Raw genomic sequence first — 21,192 nt, forward strand, 5'->3', positions numbered from 1 at the left:
CGCACATGTCCAGACCATGTAAAAGATGTCACGTGTCTTCCCACAGTGAAGGCACCACCCATGAATATTCGTATCGAAGTGTTTGATAATTGCAGGACTCAGTTGAGTACACGTATGCAGGCGCCTTAAGGTGCCCTCATCCAGTTTATTCAGCCCCTTATTTCATGATTATTTTGTAACACAAATATATTGCAGATTTTCTCTACTGTATACAAGTTTATCGTGTAGCGTTATACACGACTTGAAACAACTGCTTAATTTGGCACTACGATTACATTTTGGTCTTTGTGTGTCGTGTGATTTACTGGGAGATGCTATGATGTCGTAATGAACAAAGAAAATAAGGTAACTCTAGGGCTCATTTTTTCGTTCATATAGCCTTTCTAAAACCAATAAAATGGCCGAAAAGATGGCTGTCGCTGTAGCTCATCGGGCGCGTTATCGGAACCGGCAAGTTATCATTTTGACCACTCTCCTTCTTCACATCTATATCGCAATTCCTGCAACACACATAAAAAGCACAACTAACGTTTCCTTTAGCTTGATTACCTGTATTATCAGTTTGTTTTATTACGGCCTAATGGACAGTTACACATGTTTCATTCTGAAAAAAATCATCTTCCCTCTTTCCTGTTTTTCCGTTAATCCCTTTTTCTAAGGATATACAGGGCATGCGTAGCAGAGGCTATAGTGTAATCAATCTCCCAGCCTTTCTTTCGTTCTCATCCAACCATTTACGCCACTCCAAAAGTTATCTCTAAAATAATATAGTGATAAGAGTTACGTAGAAAGAGCCAGTAATGCCATGAAAGAAAAAAAAAACAAAAGATAAGAAACTGAAGTGAGATTTCACTTGCAGCGAGCCATACACGTTTGTCCCCTATGTCGTAAACAATCGGCACAAACGGGCACTTCTGCGCACGACGGGTTAGCCTGGTAAACGCAACTTACATCGAAGCGTGTGGACAATATATTAAACGTGCACCGCTACATTGCGCCGTAATAAATGTGTTTTGTTAAAACCACGGGTATGTCTGCACGTTTCGGTCGCATCGTTTTCCCGCGCAACTCCAGTCGCCGTGCGCTTGCCTGGAAGTGTGTCGTGCAGTGCATGAACGTGCGAGCTCAGTTTGTGATCATACTCTCGTTTCTTCTTATTTCTAGACGGTTTGAAAGCACTTCGCGAGGCGTCCTCAGTGTGGCAGCGCGACGACAAAAGGAGATAACATGGTATTCACGCCAGTGTCTGCCGGTGGCTCCTTCTTTCTCTATGACGTGTTTGTCGCATCGGGTGTTTTGCGAACAATAGGGCGACCCAAGACTGAAAGCATACGTGTTCTTTCAGATATAACAATAATTCCAGTGCCGAGTGTTGTCATTGATCTGGAAGTGCACCGTAAGGCGGGAAAGACGGCTTGTGTGTTCAGACATGAAAACGCTGAAGGTACGCGCGAGATATAACGCGTTCTTTGTTTCTTTGTTTCTTTCTTTCTTTCTTTCTTTCTTTCTTTCTTTCTTTTCTTTCTTTCTTTCTTTCCCTTTTTCTTTCTTTTTTCTTTCTTTCTTTCTTTCTTTCTTTCCTTCTTTCTTTCTTTCTTTCTTTCTTTCTTTCTTTCTGTCTTTCTTTCTTTAATGTAAGCATTCAGTAGGCTTGCCTTTTCTATATTTCTCTCCCCTTTGGTTTTGACACAAAAAAGCTTCATTTTCCAAGAGCTGTACGTTACAGATGGTATAATAATGAGAGCATATGGCATTTCTTTAAGTTTAAGGGAAGAAATAAAATAAAAAAGTGAAAATAATGAAGGTTATGTTTTGAGCTTTTTACCCGACGCCTCGGATTACACAGAAAGAATCTCAAGTGCTAGACCATCGGTTGCGTTACGCGAAGGTTGCAGGTTCGGTGCGAGCCGGTGGCAGGTTGTCTTTTCGTCCACTTCACTTTTTCTCACATTTGTATTCTAACTGTGGCAGTACAATCAAAATTAAAACAGCGCAATTAACGTAATGCCTACCGTCCTCACATCCTTATTTTTTCCTCACTCCACCTTCCTGACGTAACTTATTGGTTTTCGTTGAGGTTGTGTCAAGTGAAAACACGAGCTCCTTAAGTTACCTTTCATTCATTACAGATGAGAGTAGCCTTTATAAATAATAACCTAAAACTGGGCTGGTTTACACTAAAGTGTGGTGGTATTTGAATACCGCACTTGAACTAAACGCCAGGACATTGAGCTTGGTGTGTCTCTTCTTTCGTAAATCTTATGCTTCGCTATATACTTAGCCACTTTACTTAGTACCATGCTTTGCTTTTAAAAGACGCTTATCTCGAATTCAGCACTGCTGACAGTCGCTAATTCTCTCTATAGTAATATATACCAATATTATCTCAATTCGTTCAATCACCTGAAGCTGAATACGGTAGTGGCAATAGCAGCTCCGGTCAGAGTAATATATAATGTTTAGAACTCACATATTATATTGCTGATTAGGTGGGCTTGCCCCTGCATGAACGAAATGGTTACGCAACATTCTGTTTTATTATGTATAACCAGTGGTGGTAAGGCTAGGCATTTCGGTCTCAACTTGGAAGGGACCCGCTTTGGGCTGAGATACTAACATGACCAAATTAACCTCAATAGACTTTGTGCACAATACCATCCACCAGAGAACCAATGCCTCCGTCGGGAGCCAGGTCAACAACAGTACAGCCAACATCGAACTAAATCTTACTCATTTACACACAAACAAAAGAATCCCTGACGTCTGTACGTAAAAGAAAGAAAGAAAGAATGAAAGAATGAAAGAAAGAAAGAAAGAAAGAAAGAAAGAAAGAAAGAAATAAAGAAAGAAAGAAAGAAAAAGAAAACATCAAAGACGGCAATGTTCTCGAACATTTCTTTACTAAAGTTCAGGAGAAAGCAGCATTCCCACCCCGAAACTTTCTTAAATTTCGAACTAGTATTGGTTCGTTCAACAAACAGTAAAGAGCCAAAGAACGTGAGGCCAAGTTTCGATCCCTTGAAGAATAGTTAAATATCAAGTGCAAGAATAATGGAACACTCGTTTTTCTGTCTGTATTATTCATTTGTTTTTCATGTCACTCACGCATCCATTTTTCTTGCCCAGCCAACAAGATTTCTGCGCATGTCTGAGATGAAGTAAGAGCTTTTCAATATCGCTTTCTTGTTCCTTTAGAAATTAGAAAAAAAAGCAAAGCATGGAAATTTGAGCACAGGCGAGTTGAATACAGTATACGAAGCTTTAGCCTCACGTTAAAAAAGACTGCGTTTGAGGTTTCTATGTTGAGATTATTTTTTTAAAGAAAAAAAAAGCAATCAGGTTAAAGCTTTCGCAATTTAAAACAGTGTGGCGAAGGATTGAAAAAAAAATAGCGCTGCGTTTTTATATACCTAACGCATTGGCCGAAGCGGAGAAATTTCTCAATAGAAGCCCTTACTGACTATTCGGGCTCGCTAGAATTTCGACACCATGTGGATGTTCGTGGCGGAAACGATTCTTTTTTAGTCTACGCCAAGTATAGTCGAACTTAATCTTGAAACGTAAGATTGCGCATTGAGTATATTTCCGCACTCGAGCATGCCTATAACGACGCTGAAGCCGATGGATTGCGCCATAATATAAGAAAGATAATGGTTCACTTTTAATATTTTATAGCTTCAAATAAAACAAAAATTGAAAATTCATGAAGTGTTCACTTCTGTAATAGTATTATTCGTTTTTTCTCTCTCTCTCTCTTTCTTCCTCTCTCTCACACACACGCGCGCGCACACACACACACACATACACACACACACACACACACAGAGAGAGAGAGAGAGAGAGAGAGAGAGAGAGAGAGAGGAATATACACATTATAACAGACCATAGTAATGGGAGCAGAACCAGAACCGAAAGTCGTGTTTGCTACCCCATGGTTGTATCTTCTAGAGGCGAAGCACTTTAGTAGCTAGGTTTGTCACTGTCCCTTGTCCTCACAGTGTGTCACGTAGTCATGGCCCATCATAACGACGGGTAAGCGACACAATAGGAAAAAAAGTCCCTCCACTACTCGCCACCGGTATGTTAAAAATGCTAAAGGCAACAGTTATCCCACCGACGTCAGCGAAGCTGGGACACCCCTCCCTACATGCCGAGAGGAATTGAAGCCATTCAAGTAGGGAAGAAGGAGGAGGAGAAGAATTAGATTAAAAAGCGTTAGAATCCAACAAATATATAAAAGAGTGCTATACATGATCAGGTTGATTCGGCTGTCTGGTCTATTATCACAATTGCTAAGTGAAAACAGCGTTTATTTGGTGAATTAACCACTGTTATCTTTCTGTTATTTTCTTGTTATTTGCATTTCAATATTGTTCAAATATTCTACTGAATACACAACCACGAAATCTTGCCGAATCCCACAAAGCGGGTACGTGCATATTCTGTCAGGCTCAAACAAACAAACAAACAAGAAGAAGAAACACGTAGTTTACCGACGATGTCAATGAAATGGAAACACCCTTCCCTGTAGGCCGGGTTACAGAATTGGCAAAACTTTTGCCTCACAAAGAAAATCTCTCTCAAAACACTGCAAGCCTCACCCCCGCCATGTTTTTTTTATTTTACCTGTTGTATGAATTTCGCGTATAATAAGGTGGCAGATGTCTTACACGAGGTTAGGTAATTCAGACATAACTTAAAAATTGTCTTCGTGGAATTGAGAACACAAATGAAAGCAATCCCAGTCTACAATGCTCAAAGTAGGTCACGCTAAGACATATGGTTAGCGACGCCCCGCCGCTGTGGTCTAGTAGCTAAGGTACTCGGTTGCTGACCCTCAGGTCGCGGGATCGAATCCCGGCTGCGGCGGATGCATTTTCGATGGATCCAAAAATGCCCTAAGACATGTGCCCAGATATCATCATCATCATCAGCCTGACTACGTCCACTGCAGTACAAAGGTCTCTCCCACGTTCCGCCAGTCAACCTGGTCTTTTGCTTGCTGCTGCCAATTTATACCCGCAAGCTTCTTAATCTCATCTGCCCACCTAACCTTCTGTCTCCCCCTAACCCGCTTGCCTTCTCTGGGAATCCAGTTAGTTACCCTTAATGACCAGCGGTTATCCTGTCTACGCGCTACATGTCTGGTCCATGTCCATTTCCTCTTTTTTATTTTGACTATGATATCCTTAACCACCGTTTGTCCCCTATTCCACTCTGCTCTCTTTTTGTCTCTTAAGGTTACAGCTACCATTTTTTCCATTGCTCGCTGCATCGTCCTCAATTTAAGCTGAACCCTCTTTGTAAGTCTCCAGGTTTCTGCTCCGTAGCTAAGTACCGGCAAGATACAGCTGTTATATACCTTCCTCTTGAGGGATAGTGGCAATCTACCTGTCATGATTTGAGAGTGCTTGCCGAATGTGCTCCACCCCATTCTTATTCTTCTAGTTACTTCAATCTCGTGGTTTGGCCCCGCGGTTAGTACTTGCCCTAAGTAGACATAGTCTCTTACAACTTGAAGTGCACTATTACCTATCTCGAAGTGCTGCTCTTTTCCGAGGTTGTTGTACATTACTTTCGGTTTTGCAGATTAATTTTAAGATCCAGCTTTCTGCTCTCCTTGTCTAACTCCGTAATCATGAGCCCAGATATGGGTGCACGTTAAAGAGCCTCAGCTGGTAAAAAGTTTTTTAGCCCTTTACTCTCATCATCATATAGTGGTTTTGAGTCACTAAAACACGCATATCAATCAACGGTTAGCGACGGCCAATGTTTATTTGTTATCCCTTCTCCATTTGTTCTGCTGCAAATGCTTTTGTTAACTTCTCTTCCTTTCTGTTGCTACCGTCTTACGCGTTGCATTATTACAGCGAAAGCTGTTGTGACATAAGAACACGGGTCAAGCGCGGCGCCGTTGTTGTCCAAAGCTGCCGCCACCACGTTTGTCCGTAATCTGTATCAAACGAAAAAAAAAGCCTCTGTAAATAGAAAACAGCAATGACCAAATGGGATTCTAACGCGGGTCCTCTGTGTACCAACCCAGCATTCTACCACTGAGTTACGCCATTGCTTGCAACTCGTTTATAAACTGGCCTTAGGCAGGCTTGATGTCAGGAAAAGAACCGCAATAATATAAGTAATAAACGGTTTTAGAACTTGAAAACAACAGCCAGGCGTCACACAATGCGAATTGGGTCACGAGGGGTTCGTCCGATGCGCCAACACATTACAAAACTTGTTGTGACATAGAAACCATCGTGAGAGTGCAACAAAACACGACACTCGCCCAACAATTAACTCTTTTGTAGGAAATTTGTTCTTAATCTCCTGTTAACTGTGGTGCATTCCCACTTCAGGCATATTTCTTCGTCGTCGTCAGCCACTGTATAAAAACCGTTGCACGAAATTCGCTACAAGTGTGTAGCGGTTACCATGATTCTCCAATAACAACGAAGATTATCATAGTGACTGCTGGCCTACTACACAAAATTTATGATTACTTAGGGCTTAGTGGGTACTCAGCAGTGCGCTGGAAGCATCCCGAAGATTGATTGATTTGTGGGGTTTCACGTCCCAAAACCACCATATGATTATGAGAGACGCCGTAGTGGAGGGCTCCGGAAATTTCGACCACCTGGGGTTCTTTAACGTGCGCCCAAATCTGAGCACAGGGCCCTACAACATTTCCGCCTCCATCGGAAATGCTGCCGCCACAGCCGGGATATGAACCCGCGACCTGCGGGTCAGCAGCCGAGTATCCCGAAGAGTAAGGCTCCGAAAGGCGCTCATCTAGTTTTCGCTGTGACTGTGCTGCGTGTACCGCGCAGGCCTGACGTTTTTTTTTTCTATTTGTTCCAGCCAAACTTATCAACAGTAAAAAGACGTAGTACCAAAGATAATTAAAAAAAAAATTGCTGGAGTGAAAGCTCCCGCAATGCCTTGCCAGCAGAAGTGAAGCCAGCTTTTGCCACTGCTAAGATGCCGGAAACATGCTATTTTCTTATAATGCCCACTTAGAGATCAAGCGGGTTTGATATGTTAGTGTAAATTTTACGTTAATTCTATACAAAATTATAGTTGGTCTCGACTAAATAACACAGAGAAACAAGCTTGACTGAATTTCAAAAAAAAATAAAAAATCTTTGCCTCCAATTAGAGGCTCACTAAGGAAAACTATTAACTCTAATGCTGTATTCTGGAACGTCCCTTCACTCAACGCTTCCCCTTGACTTGAGAAAGTCGATTAGAGTGCCGTCTCTTGGCAGACCAAGTCACTGCATATTGGCGATAATCTCCAGCGATTCTTGAGAAGCGCAGTGTCAATTTAAGTCGAGCAGTGGAGCAGTGCTCAACTCATTCAAGTGAAGGACAAAATTCGAGTCGAGGAGCATTTGTGTAGAGGGGGGTAAGACGCACTTTGAGCACTATCCGACTCAAAAAAGTTTCCACATTCAACTCGTTGGGCGTGCGTGGGAAACGCTCCGTTCTGGTGCTAATTTGCACGATGTATACACTGTCTTTACTTGTTTTTGATATTTCGTTTTTTTATGTACAATTTAGGTGTACAATAAACTTCCCTTTCGCAATCGCTCAACGGGGATACTTTATCATGCCCATAGTAAGATGGCCGCCGCAGCCGCCGTCTTGCCCATCTTGCCGGAGGCACAGCTTCACATCTAGGCAATGATTTCCACTCCAGCAATTTTTAATAATCCTCCTTGCATAGTACTAAGCGAATATTGATTGATTGATTGATTTGTGGGGTTTAACGTCCCAAAACCACCATATGATTATGAGAGACGCCGTAGTGGAGGGCTCCGGAAATTTCGACCACCTGGGGTTCTTTAACGTGCACCCAAATCTGAGTACACGGGCCTACGACATTTCCGCCTCCATCGGAAATGCAGCCGCCGCAGCCGGGAATCGAACCCGCGACCTGCGGGTCAGCAGCCGAGTACCTTAGCCACTAGACCACCGCGGCGGGGCTACTAAGCGAATATTGCCAATGTATGAGATTAAGACCCGATAACTTTTTTGCATATGACAGACAGAAATTTCTTGATTTGTTTTTTGATTTAGACAACGACGACGAAGCATCGTTCTATCACTTATGATCAGTTACACAGGTTATGTCTTATTATGTAATCAAGATTATAATCAAGTTCTGAATACTAATCTTTCCACGGCATTTTTTATTGATTTAAGTTTTTATTACTTCGCGTGACAGTGGTTACGGAAACTTGCAGTGGTTGCGGACAACTACAGCGCCAAAAAATAACCCTTCTTGTGATATCTTAACAACTTTCATTGTTATATATGAACGCATACGGTGTGCGAATATTGGAGAGACGCTATGAAAGTTAAACAGCGTCAATGCCCAGTTTTCTGAATCGATTTCCCGTGGTGCGTTGCGCCAGGACTTCAGGGACAACGAACCAACCACCCAACTGTGCTATTGAAAGAAACAAGACATTGTCAAAGTAAACGTTGCGGGAAAAAATGGGAACATGGACGTGTGGAAATTAAAGCCTTACGGCGAGATCAGTGACACCCCGATGTAGTTTTGCCGGATATCGCAACTTCTCTCACCACATGGCTACGCTGCCGGTATACGGCTGTTTATTGAGTGGCAGCAGGAGGCACAGGACCGAGTTGATGACAGAACATTAGAGAGGCCTTTGTCCTGCAGTGGGCGTAGTCAGACTTTTGACGATGATGATCTAGCTATCTACTTATCTATCTTGCCGCTTACGTCTGGGTGCTCTCGTAATCACCTTCTCTACTTGGCCTGAACCAAAATTAGTATAGGAGGGTAAGATGGTAAACTTTACGCGCTGGACAACCCACAAAGTATGTAAGAATCCATTCGTGTACGTGGTCAAACAGTTCCTGTCAGACAGCGGCACGTGTATGCGGGCGGGTATGTGCCACTGGTATATGGGTATGTGCCACAGGTGATGGAAATTGAGCATCTGCCCAGGAACGACGAGAACTCACGCGGGCAAATCTTAACACGTGCGCGTCAAAAAAAAAAAAAAAAAACCTGGCATACGCCGCGGGGATGCGATGAATGCAAATAAATTATGTAAAGGTACCATCGGGAATCAAATTCAAGGAATCTGCGCGGAAATGAAGCGCTTTACCACAGAGCCACGCCAGGCCTCGGAACTGTTTTTCAAATAGATTCTATAATATTCGTGAAACGTCAGTTGTGGTTTTAGTGCTGGCTATCTAATTTATAAAGCTTACAAATGCACTCTTTTGATAAAGCCGTCACGTCGCGTTAACGTCAGTTGTAATTGGGAGCCGTGCGTTAAAGTTGATTTATGCAGCAGTGCCTAGGGCTACCATCCTCGCGAGCACCACAGCGCTTCATATGAGCTTAATCGCTTGTGGTGTTGCCAATACTCATGTTCCAGTTGGCATCGTTGCACATGAACGAGCAACTCGGTGTATAAGCATCTGCAATTCTTCCACATATATCTGTGCATGCAGCGTTTATACATTTATTTAGCGTGCTATCATGACCTGTCGCTTAATAAAACATTGGCCCCGTATCTGGATGTTACAACGCAAATGTCGTCAAAAGACGATAGTTTTACGTCTGGAGAGAGTGAACAAAACAATTATTCGATGTTCTGCGCCAGAAAATCGGTGAGCGGTATTCTGGAGGCGCTGCGTTAGAGTGCCTCGAGCGTGCAGCGGAGGTGAACGAGCGCATCAAGTCACGTCACACGTGAGACATGAGCGTTATCTGGCAGTTATCCTGGAAAACGGGGCGCGCGACGTGCGCGTCCGTCTCTGAGGGGATAAGGTGTAGAACGCAAGGCGACGGGTAGGTGTCACCACCGTGTCGTCTTAGCAAAGCGTCGCTTGCCGTTTCGTGCAAGCGTTGCATGGCTAGCGCGGCGTTATAAAGGCTACGATCCTTAAAATTACTTATGCATGCCTTTTCTAGGAAAAAATACACATACATAGTATTGACTGGTTGTTATGGTGCCTCAGATATGCGCAATAATTGCTTTGTAATTGACAATCGCACAAGTATGAACGCTCAACCTTGAGCATTATTGGTGGGCGCTGCGGGTCGTATCGACTGTTTGGAGTATCGTTTGGTCACTTTGGTGCCGTTTAGAGTACTGTTAAGGGTGAACAAACAGACAGACTAAAATTTTCGCGTCAGTGGTCCCCAAGAAAAACTGTCGTTTTTAAAAATTATGAGACGGTCACCTTCTCTCCGCATGCTTCGCATAACGTCGATTCTCAAAATACGTGAGATCTGCCAAATTTATTTCAGTCTTCATAGCAAGATGCTGATAGCTTGGCTCCAGTCACGCCAATTTCGACAGATTTCAAACGACGGAGTCACTAACACGCACGGTATACTGCTTTCATACGCATACATAGAGCTGCGTTTCTTTGTGTGACGTTCCTTCGCAGGAGGTCACACGTGCTGCTGAAAATTTGCACACAGCATGACGCATAGCTACCGCGCTTGTTTCAACTTTTGTTCCGAAAGCAGCAAAACTCGAACAACGACGTGAAACGAAACGCAGAAACCATGCGTCATGGTGACTGATGGTGGCGGGAGGAGCTTTAAACTGCAAACCATTATTCCTCGGTATGAACACGCAGACAGGCGTTAACCGCTTAATTTGAGGAACGGTACAGACCTCTTCACCAAAATATTAAGGTCTACCAGCGTAAAACTGCGTTTTTTTTTCGCGCATGGGTGCATTTCCAAACCATCCATCTTTCATCCGCCGATCAGTGCACTCATCCGTACACAGCTGCTCAGTCAAGCTGCTCCTTGCATCTGTCTCGGAAGAAATAACAAAGGAGATGGTAGCAATGGTGGAATAGAAGCTTGCGCTTAACGAAGCAACTGTGCAGTTGTGATTTCGCGATGCTCCACGATAACTTCGTTCTACGGGGGTACGCCATAGAAAAAGTAAGTTCTCAGAAACAATGAAAATAATAATATCTGGTGTATTGTGTCCCTAAACCAAGATATGATTATGAGGGGCGCCATAGTGGAGGTCTCCGGGAACGTTGACCGTGTGGTGTTCTTTGACGACGTGCACTGCCACTGGGCAGTATACGGGCCTCTGGTCTTTCGCCTCCATCAAAGTGCGACTGCCCACCGTGGTTCAGACAGGTGATCTTCGAGTAAGAAGCCAAGCACCGTAACGGCTACACCACCGCGCCGGTCACTCAGAAATCCGAGGAGTGAAGAAATTGATGTAACACAAACACGATAAAAACCAAGCTTCGATAGTTTTCCCTGCCGGAATTGTCATAGAGACTTACTGCGTTTTTAAAGCAATCTACCAAGGACGACTGAAAGGTAAATCTTAGAAACCTAAAATATTTCAAGCACACTAAATAAAAGAAAAAAAAAACAAAAAAATCAAAGAGAGTGAATCGAGATTGCTCGACGGTGAATCAAGACAAACAGGGTGGTCACAATGCATCACGCGCTAATTTAAAAGCAGTGAACTTATATACAAGTAAAAAGGTTCCACGAAAACAGATTGGACAGCGCCATAGTCTCTCGTACTATAATCACGCGCTTGATTTTCTTGATTTATGAGTCAATTTTTGTTGTCTAAGCATTTCTTACAGCTATCACGTTGCTTTCGCACCTTCGTAATTCCATTTCCTTGGAAGAAACGACGAAGTGTCATTGTGATAGAGCGCTGGGCGAGCAAGCTAAAAGGACGAACAACGTTCAAAGAGACCGGGCAATAAAAAAAAATGCAAGGGTCTCTCGATAAAGCGTGACCTTCGGTCTCCGCGCATCATTGTCACGGCTTGCGGCGGCCACAACAGCACAGAAAGCCCGGCTTCCGGTGCGACGGTCTGCGGGCGAGGCTTTGCGCTACATTGCGCAGAGTCTTCCGCGCCAACGCCTTCGCTCCCCCGGATCACGCAGAGTCTTTGGCTGTTCCGCAAGAACCGCGCTTAATGTTGTAGCATCTTGTATAATCGCTGTTTTTATTGGGACCAAAAGCCTTAAGTAGCCGCTATAGCATTAGCTTGGTACCTTATTACGGTGGCGCAACATTGTAAACATTCTTATTACTATTTAGCTAGCCTTCCCGTGAAGCGAACATTCTTAGTTCTCAATAGCAGTTCAGACAGGAATGAGTGAGCGAAGGAGAAAAGAAATTGCTGCTATACGTGTCATCTACTTACGTACGCCATCCACGTGAATCTAGCCAAATACACCTTCACTGTAAAACGGATCTCTATCCTTCCGGCTTATGCGAGCGTGCCGCGAAGAGTGGCGCAGCAGGCTCGCCCCATAATACCAGAGCAGCGCAACGACGTGCGTGAAATGAAGCATTGACCGGACCGAAGATTTCAAGTGCATTGATCTTTTTTGAAATTCTGCAACTCTCCCAGCTTCAGAAAGTCTACGCACGCAATGAGGGAATGTGTCACAAGGATGTACCCCGTTCAAATCAGGCGCTGAACACGACGAGTCATTCGTGGGCGTCAGGCTCCGTTCGATCTCTCCCGAAACCGTTCGGACGCCTCGCGTCAAAGCTTGCGTACAGCTTGGAGCGCCTCTATAACTTCTGTATGAACACGTCAATGAAAATGCTGCACTAGTCTATGTTGCGAACTCTCTTTTTTCTGTAACAACATTGGTGCTGGCTGTTTCGTAAACTCATGTCCATGACACGATGCTGAAGCTCTACATGGCCAGGTCGAGTCCGTGACGCAGAGAAAACAATTTTCTTCACTCCTCACTCCCTCTGTTTCACCGATGCATCTTCCTCAAGTGTAGGGATACTTTGTGGTGGTACTTGCGAGATCCCACCAATCCTTGTGCTCCTTTCTCTCGTGACGTATACATCACGCTAGCGTTGTTGTCAGCAAAAACCTTCGGACTGTCTATGAAACAGACACCTGCTGTTCACCTCCCCACATGGATTGATGAAAAAACTTTTGTTGAGGTCCTGAAGGATTGCACCCCCGTTTTTAGGGGTCGGATCGTGGGCCGCTCCCACGTTGCAACGGGGAGGCCCAGCCTCACGGCCGCATCATGGGCCTTCTGGACAGCCTCGAGTTGTTGTACGAGATTCGGACTCGTGAGCATTAAATGAAAGGAGTTTGCAGAAAAATTTTCATATACATACAAGAATAAAAAACAACAACTCGAACTTAACGTGTGTCCACGCGCACAGAGACGCGAAAAGAAGTCACCGCCATACAAGATGCAGCCGCGGCCGCTGGCATCGCGAACTACTATTTTGGAAATAGTGAGAAGAATATCTATCTATCTATCTATCTATCTATCTATCTATCTATCTATCTATCTATCTATCTATCTATCTATCTATCTATCTATCTATCTATCTATCTATCTATCTATCTATCTATCTATCTATCTATCTATCTATCTATCTATCTATCTATCTATCTATCTATCTATCTATCTATCTATCTATCTATCTATCTATCTGTCTATCTATCTGTCTGTCTGTCTGTCTGTCTGTCTGTCTGTCTGTCTGTCTGTCTGTCTGTCTGTCTGTCTGTCTGTCTGTCTGTCTATCTATCTATCTATCTATCTATCTATCTATCTATCTATCTATCTATCTATCTATCTATCTATCTATCTATCTATCTATCTATCTGTCTGTCTGTCTGTCTGTCTGTCTGTCTGTCTGTCTGTCTGTCTGTCTGTCTGTCTGTCTGTCTGTCTGTCTGTCTGTCTGTCTGTCTGTCTGTCTGTCTGTCTGTCTGTCTATCTATCTATCTATCTATCTATCTATCTATCTATCTATCTATCTATCTATCTATCTATCTATCTATCTATCTATCTATCTATCTATCTATCTATCTATCTATCTATCTATCTATCTATCTATCTATCTATCTATCTATCTATCTATCTATCTATCTATCTATCTATCTATCTATCTGTCTGTCTGTCTGTCTGTCTGTCTGTCTGTCTGTCTGTCTGTCTGTCTGTCTGTCTGTCTGTCTGTCTGTCTGTCTGTCTGTCTGTCTGTCTGTTACGGAATAATTGATATGTGGGGTTTAAAGTCCCAAAACTACCATATGATTGAGAGACGCCATAGTGGAGGGCTCCGAAAATTTCGACCACCTTGGGTCCGTGCGCCAAATTCTAAACACACGGACCTACAGTGCTTCCGCCTCTATCGGAAATCCAGCCGCCGCAGCCGGGATTCTATCCCACGACCTGCGGGTCAGCAGCCGAGTACTATAGCCCCTAGAACACCGCGGTGGGGCGTCTGGTACGGTAGGATAACAGGGTTCGCAGAATGTGACTGTGTGGTGACGACAAGAATAAGACGAAAATCCTACTGCGTACTTCGTGAAACCCTTTGCTCCAGACACGTGTGGCACATACCCGTAACTATACGGGCCGCGGCCTGTGGGTGTGCGCCACAGGTAATTCACACTTTATAGCAAACCGGGAACGGCGAGAACATATTAGTAATTTAAATTCGAGAGCGTTACTAAACACCATCATTGTCAGCGTTTACCCGACAAACAAGAAGAATAAAAACAAAATCCCCACAGGAATCTAACTTAAGCATTGTAGGTGAAAGTGAAGAATTATATACCCCAAAACCTTGCCAGGTGTTGATATTGCTTTAGAAGAAGACTTTATGTAGGCATAATGTCCATGCTACAAGAATTGTGTTTGCAGTATGGGCTAGATAATTTTACAACAAAGCAATCCTAATACATCTTATTACACCTGTACTCATATTATACAGGCGACATGTGCAGTTCACTTCAGTTGTAATTCGAGTGTTAGCCGTACTTTTATAGTGGTCTGATAAACATTACGTCTGTATGTCAATGATTCAGCGAGCTATATTAGAGGACTGCCCGACAGTGAGTGAGTACTCTAACTCAAGTAAGTGTATGATATACACATCAACGCACTTTAAAGCGCACTTCGTTTCGAAAATGCTGACGACTGCACTCTAGCAATAATGCTTGCGTTATGTTAGGCCATAGGTTCTTGGTAACCCTGCAATGTGCACAGCACTACTACACTTACAAAAAACACTTCGATTCAGCTCACAACGTTTGGCTCGACGCCAAAAAAAAAAAAATGTATCATAGACAGCCAGCTGCATCGCATAAAACCTATTTGCACGAGATGCGAAATCTGATATTTTTTTTTCTGTTTGCGAAATACGTTATACTAACTTAACGACAAACTAAGCCCGATCTCGTCTTCACAAGTTGTCTTAAAATGAAAGGATCATTAAACCAGCTTGCCGACATTTTGTCTGGGAGGACGTAGTTACCGTAGTGTAGGAATGAATAGTGCGGGTATGCAGAGACGAGGCAGAGGGATTAGAGAAAGGGTGGTCTCCAGTGCGAACGCATCGCGTTCTACATTCGATGAAATACGCGCAACTATGACGCCCGGTTATTTACTAATGGATGCACCAACGATGAACTTTTGAAACTTCCAAGTTGTAGAGTATTTGGTGAATAAAGTTGACTGGTTGACCGACTTGATTTCATTCAAGTGTGTGCAAGGATACACTTTGGAACGAAATGACTAAAGGCGTTTGAAACCAACGAGTTTAGCGAAGCGTTGGCCTGTATCGCTTATATATGAAAACAAGTGATACTCATATGCCGCAAAAAAAAAAAAAGAGAGAACCACTGACATGTACGCATTAGCTTGATATGCAAGTTGAAACATTGTGGGTATGTTTAACCGTTCGTTTTTTTCACCAGCGCCTCCTTCAAGGAAGCATTAGTTTCACAAATAACGAGGCATAGTTACTGTAAAACTGAATGCTGCGAAGAAGGCGGCAACATGAAGTGATAACATTGTCACTTTAAGTACCCCCCCCCCCCCCGAAAAAAGTAAATAAATCAGTCAAGCACTCTCGTATGCAATTAACTGAATTTTGATCCAACATGTTAACATCGTGTGGAGATAAGTGTGTGAACTATGTTGTTTTTGCAAATTAAAAAAAAAGCTTGTTGCTGACCTAGTTGGTAAATCAGTCAAAAACATTTGAGCGCAAACACGGAGCACAGTTAGTAAGTAGAGCGCACCAACACATCCGCAAACACGTGGAAAGTTGTGTTGACTCCGCATTATTGATAGTAAAGGTTGGGGAACACAATATTTGCTTTCAATAATCACGTTTCTGTGGTGACTTCCACTTGTGCTAGATGTTCGTGTGCCTTCAGTTGTCTCAGCTTGTTTCCCACCCGATACCTTTGCAATGAGAGGAGCGATGGAATACGGAAACCGGAAGTTTCCGGACCTATAGCAACCTGCTAAGTCAATACTACTTAACATCTCCTTTGAAAGACCAGGTGGGTAACGCAGCAAAACGTCGATATCCGGAGATCACCTCGCTCTGCTTTCTAAATGAAGCGGCGACTTTGCGCTAACAAGCTTTATGCAAATCAGTGATGCACCAGCGCAGGTGTATTTTAAATAGGTACCGGAGGCAGCACTCGTATTTGTATACAGTCTGACTAAATTTGTGTAGGTATTATACCGAAGCTAGTGTCTTCATGTTGCTACTCGATGCTGTTCGGCTCGAGCACACTGCAGCCCTGCAGCTTTAAATCATGCAGGAAGGGTGTCGATCGCCATGTCACTTTCCGTCCTGGACGTCTGCCGATTTTCAAATGAGAGCTTTCCGGAGGCTTTTCGAGCTAACTTTGATGTTTTTAGTGACCAGCATTTCGAGAGTGTAGTGTGCACTTCATCGAATGATAATTACGCATAGTGTGCTTGGGAGCAACCTAAGGAGAGTTCAAGATATTGTCACAGTTGTTTCTTGCATCATTTTTATGTATTCAGTTTTTAGGTATATGTAATATCTGCTGATAGAACATGTTAGGTTAGCCTTGCCCCGCCGTGGTGGTCTAGTGGCTAAGGTACTCGGCTGCTGACCCGCAGGTCGCGGGTTCGATTCCCGGCTGCGGCGGCTGCATTTCCGATGGAGGCGGAAATGTTGTAGGCCCGTGTACTCAGATTTGGGTGCACGTTAAAGAACCCCAGGTGGTCAAAATTTCCGGAGCCCTCCACTACGGCGTCTCTCATAATCAAATGGTGGTTTCGGGACGTTAAACCCCACAAATCAATCAATCAATCATGTTAGGTTAGCCTTGTTTACATCCCCGCTTTCCTTATTTTTGCCTTGACTTACCTAGACAAATTCCACCGGCAACACGTCACGAAAATGCTGTTGTCGGGCATTTGGTTTCGCTTGGCAGGCAAAAGCCGCGGCACAGTTGCTGCTGTGTTTTCGCTGGTGCGTGCGCTTTTTCTAGCCGTGCAAAGAAAGAAGAGTGTTGTACCGATGAACATTCACGATGATTTTCATGGAAAGGCACAAGAAAAATAGATCAGGTTTTTTTAGTTTTTTTGATTTTTTTTGTTGACGAAAACCGTCGTCGATCAGCTGCAGCTGTGAAACGCGAGAACTTGCCTTTGACGCCATTTCACCGGTCATGTTTTGAAGCAATTTACCAATGAAAACCGATTAGCTCTCTCAAGCGATGAAATAAGCCATGGAATTACGCTTTTTTAGTAAGCCGTGGAGGCGTATCGAGCACGTTTACTTCAAATCACGATGACTTTCTGGATAGAATTGCCATATGCGAAGCATTTTTCAAGGTTGTCATTGTTGATATGACTGCAAAAGTTTTCGACACGTCAAAATGATATCGCCATACTGACGTGAACTAAAGGTGTCACTCGGTCATTGAGCCAACGATCGAGCACATGTTTATGCCTGGTTACACTTCATTAAAGTAGCAGCGAACGAAACGGTGGCTTAGACTATGCTTTTGATGATTATATGCAGCTGCGATGGCACACCTGACGCAAGTGTCCTGTTCTGGATTTGGTGTGCTTCGCTAGATGTTCACATCTGCGTGAATGCACAGAAAAACATCCCGCAGTAAACTTGCCCAGTCGTAGGCGTTTAGCGGCGTCGGCTTGAGCGTACGAATTGAGCAGCGCACCATACAAGTACGTAACCGCATTGTCCACAGCATCTTGTTGAAGCATTTTCGCAAGCGTGTTGCGGATGAAAGTGTCGCCGAGGTCGTCCTGGTCATTTGCACGAATAACTTCTTCGGCACATTTATTATATGTGAGGATTTACCGTAGCGATTCATGGCCATGTATTTTTATCCCGCGCATTTGCATGTTGTACCCTAGAGCCTCTTGCTGAACTGGGTCTGTCCTTTCATTAGCAGAAATTAAAGTGTACCCGTGTGACGTAGACTACACCAATGACGATGATGTTTCGCAAATGAGCTACATTTCCGCAGTAAAGGTACCTCATATTTTTCATGGGGGTCTCAAAGCTAGAGAAACACGTCAACATAGCTCATATGTTCATTTCACAACCTCTCTACAGCGACTGAAACTTCCTGTGTTGCGGTCGCCGCTTGTAAACATGCAAGAGGCATTCCGACGCGCTGTTCTCGAAGGCAACTTGCGCACCAGCTCCGCTCGTCTTCAAGTGTTCATAGTGACTGGTGGTTCGCTTTCAGCTGAGACAACAGGGCGAAGCCAAGACGCCGTGACGTCACTCGGCGCCTACCGTGTTTACAAACATAGAATAGGTCTATATTTAGCATATGTAACATAAACAAAGCTTATACAGCGTACGTAATTTTACTTCTGAAATGGTCGTCTCGAGTAGAAAAGAACATTGTTAATAATGTTTCACGAACGGTACGCGCCGTATGTACAGGAAAGAAAGTCTTATATATTATTACAAGAAAGAACGGATGTCTGGCTGAGCTAGAAGCTGCGGCCTGTTACTCAACACAAGTGAACAAAATTAAATGAGAGACAAAAAGTGACGTAGGATGATGGTGAAGACATGGAGATATCACTACCTAACATGGTGATTTCGTTGAGCTTTTGGCGCTGAATTAGCCAGGGACGAAAAGGGGGTTTACACTCCCGAAAATTTTCAATTTTGAAAGTAAATATATATAAACTCACACATTCAAACGCATTTCCTCACATTCTTGAAAAAAATTTTCGTGCCTAATAAAGTAAGATCAAAACTCTCGCTACGCCTTTGGCTCTTGAATACCGTCTGGTACTTTGTGTAGATGGGGTTCATTCAGAAGTCTTCGGAATATGGCGAGAATAAGTTGAATGTTTAGTATTTCTCGCTTGTCCCTTCCTCAAAAAAGAGCTTTGATTCTAAGACAAAACTGAATTTTTTTGTTCCGTGTCTACAATACACGTTCACGTGCTGCGCATGTCAGCATGCGTCGTAGGCAACACGAAAAAAAAATCGTGGTGGATGGAAGCGACGTGCTTACATTGTTCACCATGTTGTTTTTGTTTTTTGCTGTGTGTGTGTGTATATAAATGTGTGTGTGGTGGACAGCAGCGGAGTGTTGTGCCCCGTGAAAAATGTGAATCCTGGCCCGGCCATGGCAAGATGGAGGGGGGGGGGCGTATACACCAGTACCGGGGCTTTTGTAGAGATATCGTGGGCGCGTATACCGGTCCCACGTGTTGTTTTATAGCTGCAGGCTCGCTTTTTCATGCGGGCCTCCCCCTACGGCCCAGCTCTCGGACAACAAGCGTCCCCGTGGCGGGAAAAAAGCGTTTCTGTGTACAGGGTGGAACGGGGACGCCACAAAAGCTGGCCGTGGTGAAGACTCCACCGGATGTCTTCTGGCCGGAAGTGAGGCAATCTCTCTGTCTAATAAATACTGTGACGTCATGGCGGGACATTGAACGGTTGCGTCAGAGACCGTTCTTAGAAGCATAAAGCTTTGTATTAGAACGACAATATGAAATGACGTTGAAATATGAACGTTAAGTGCCTTATATAGACTATTTTAATGAATTGGTTTTCATTGCCGGCATATTGCGCTGTCGACCTTTGCGTTTTGCATGTTTAACAATGAAACGAACACTATTACAGTGAACGCAAACCCATGAAAACTGTTGGCTACGTGCACGCAATGTTTCTTTACCTTGGTAATTCAAGTCGCAAAATACAAAAGAAAAAACAGGAAGCATTGTCTTAAAAGCCCACAAGGCGGCGCCCGTATGTCACAATTGATATGCCTATACCTCTTGAAGCAAGCCAAATGCTGCGCACTTGTGACTTACTACAAATTTTTTGCAACATAAACTGAGAATTGATCACAGCCTCATTTATTATTTGCCACAAATTAACTCATAATCGATTTCGTATTGTGCGTGCTTGACTTTCTTACAGGTTTTTAGGTCAAGTTGTATTGGCCGGCTACTTAACATGATTTTACTGGTTTTGTACTCTCGTTTTATCGAATATTGAGAGCTTGCTAACTTTTCCTCGTCTACGTTTATCTGGTCAGGGTTTTAAGTTGCACCACCCAGAGATGGCAATACCTAACAGGAGGTAATATTTGAGAAAAAAAACAGAGATGGAGTTGTCGTTACGTCTGCGACACTGTGACGTCGTCCACGGACACTTCTTATTTTACGTAATGCTCGAAAACAAAAATGGAAGGTCAAAATTTGACCAGCTTTTTATTTGATTTATAAAGCTAATTCTCGCTCAGACATCTCGAAGGCAGAGACCAAGGTTATTGTATACATACGAGAATGTGGTTCAAGCACTCGCGCAGTAGGATTCCGAAAATTGGTAAAGTCTTAAAGGTTTCAAAGAAGACCTTGATTTTTGACTCACGAGCATTGGCGTTCGTGTGTCCCGGCATAGGTGAACTTTGTGTTTCGCGCAATGCGGAAGTGGTTGTCGGAGGCCTTCTAATACAAACCTTGTGGTTGAAATCCGCTCCAGCAGGTGGCACGGCGATCTTTAATCTCTCTTAATGGATGAGTAAGACGTGTTGTTGGGCAAGTTCGTTAACGTCAATACGATACAAAGTAGCGAAAACTTGTAAAACACAGATCATAGAAATGAACTATAGGAGGGAGCAGAAAAGTTGGGTGCTGAACTTCATTGTTTGTTTGAAAGAACAGGCCACCTGGTTACAAAGGTCTTCGCATGCGTGCATGAAACCAGGGCGGATATTGAGGATGAATATCCGCCCTGGTTTACTCAAAAATACTCATGTGAAAGCGCACAGGTGCGTCAATATCTTATTTTGCAAACAGAGCAGGAACGATTAAAAGGTACACACTGATTCGTTCCTATTTGCTCGGCTGCAACCGAACATTCAGAA

This window comes from Rhipicephalus microplus, chromosome 2 (assembly GCF_043290135.1).
Source record: "Rhipicephalus microplus isolate Deutch F79 chromosome 2, USDA_Rmic, whole genome shotgun sequence".
NCBI classification, from domain to species: Eukaryota; Metazoa; Arthropoda; class Arachnida; order Ixodida; family Ixodidae; genus Rhipicephalus; species Rhipicephalus microplus.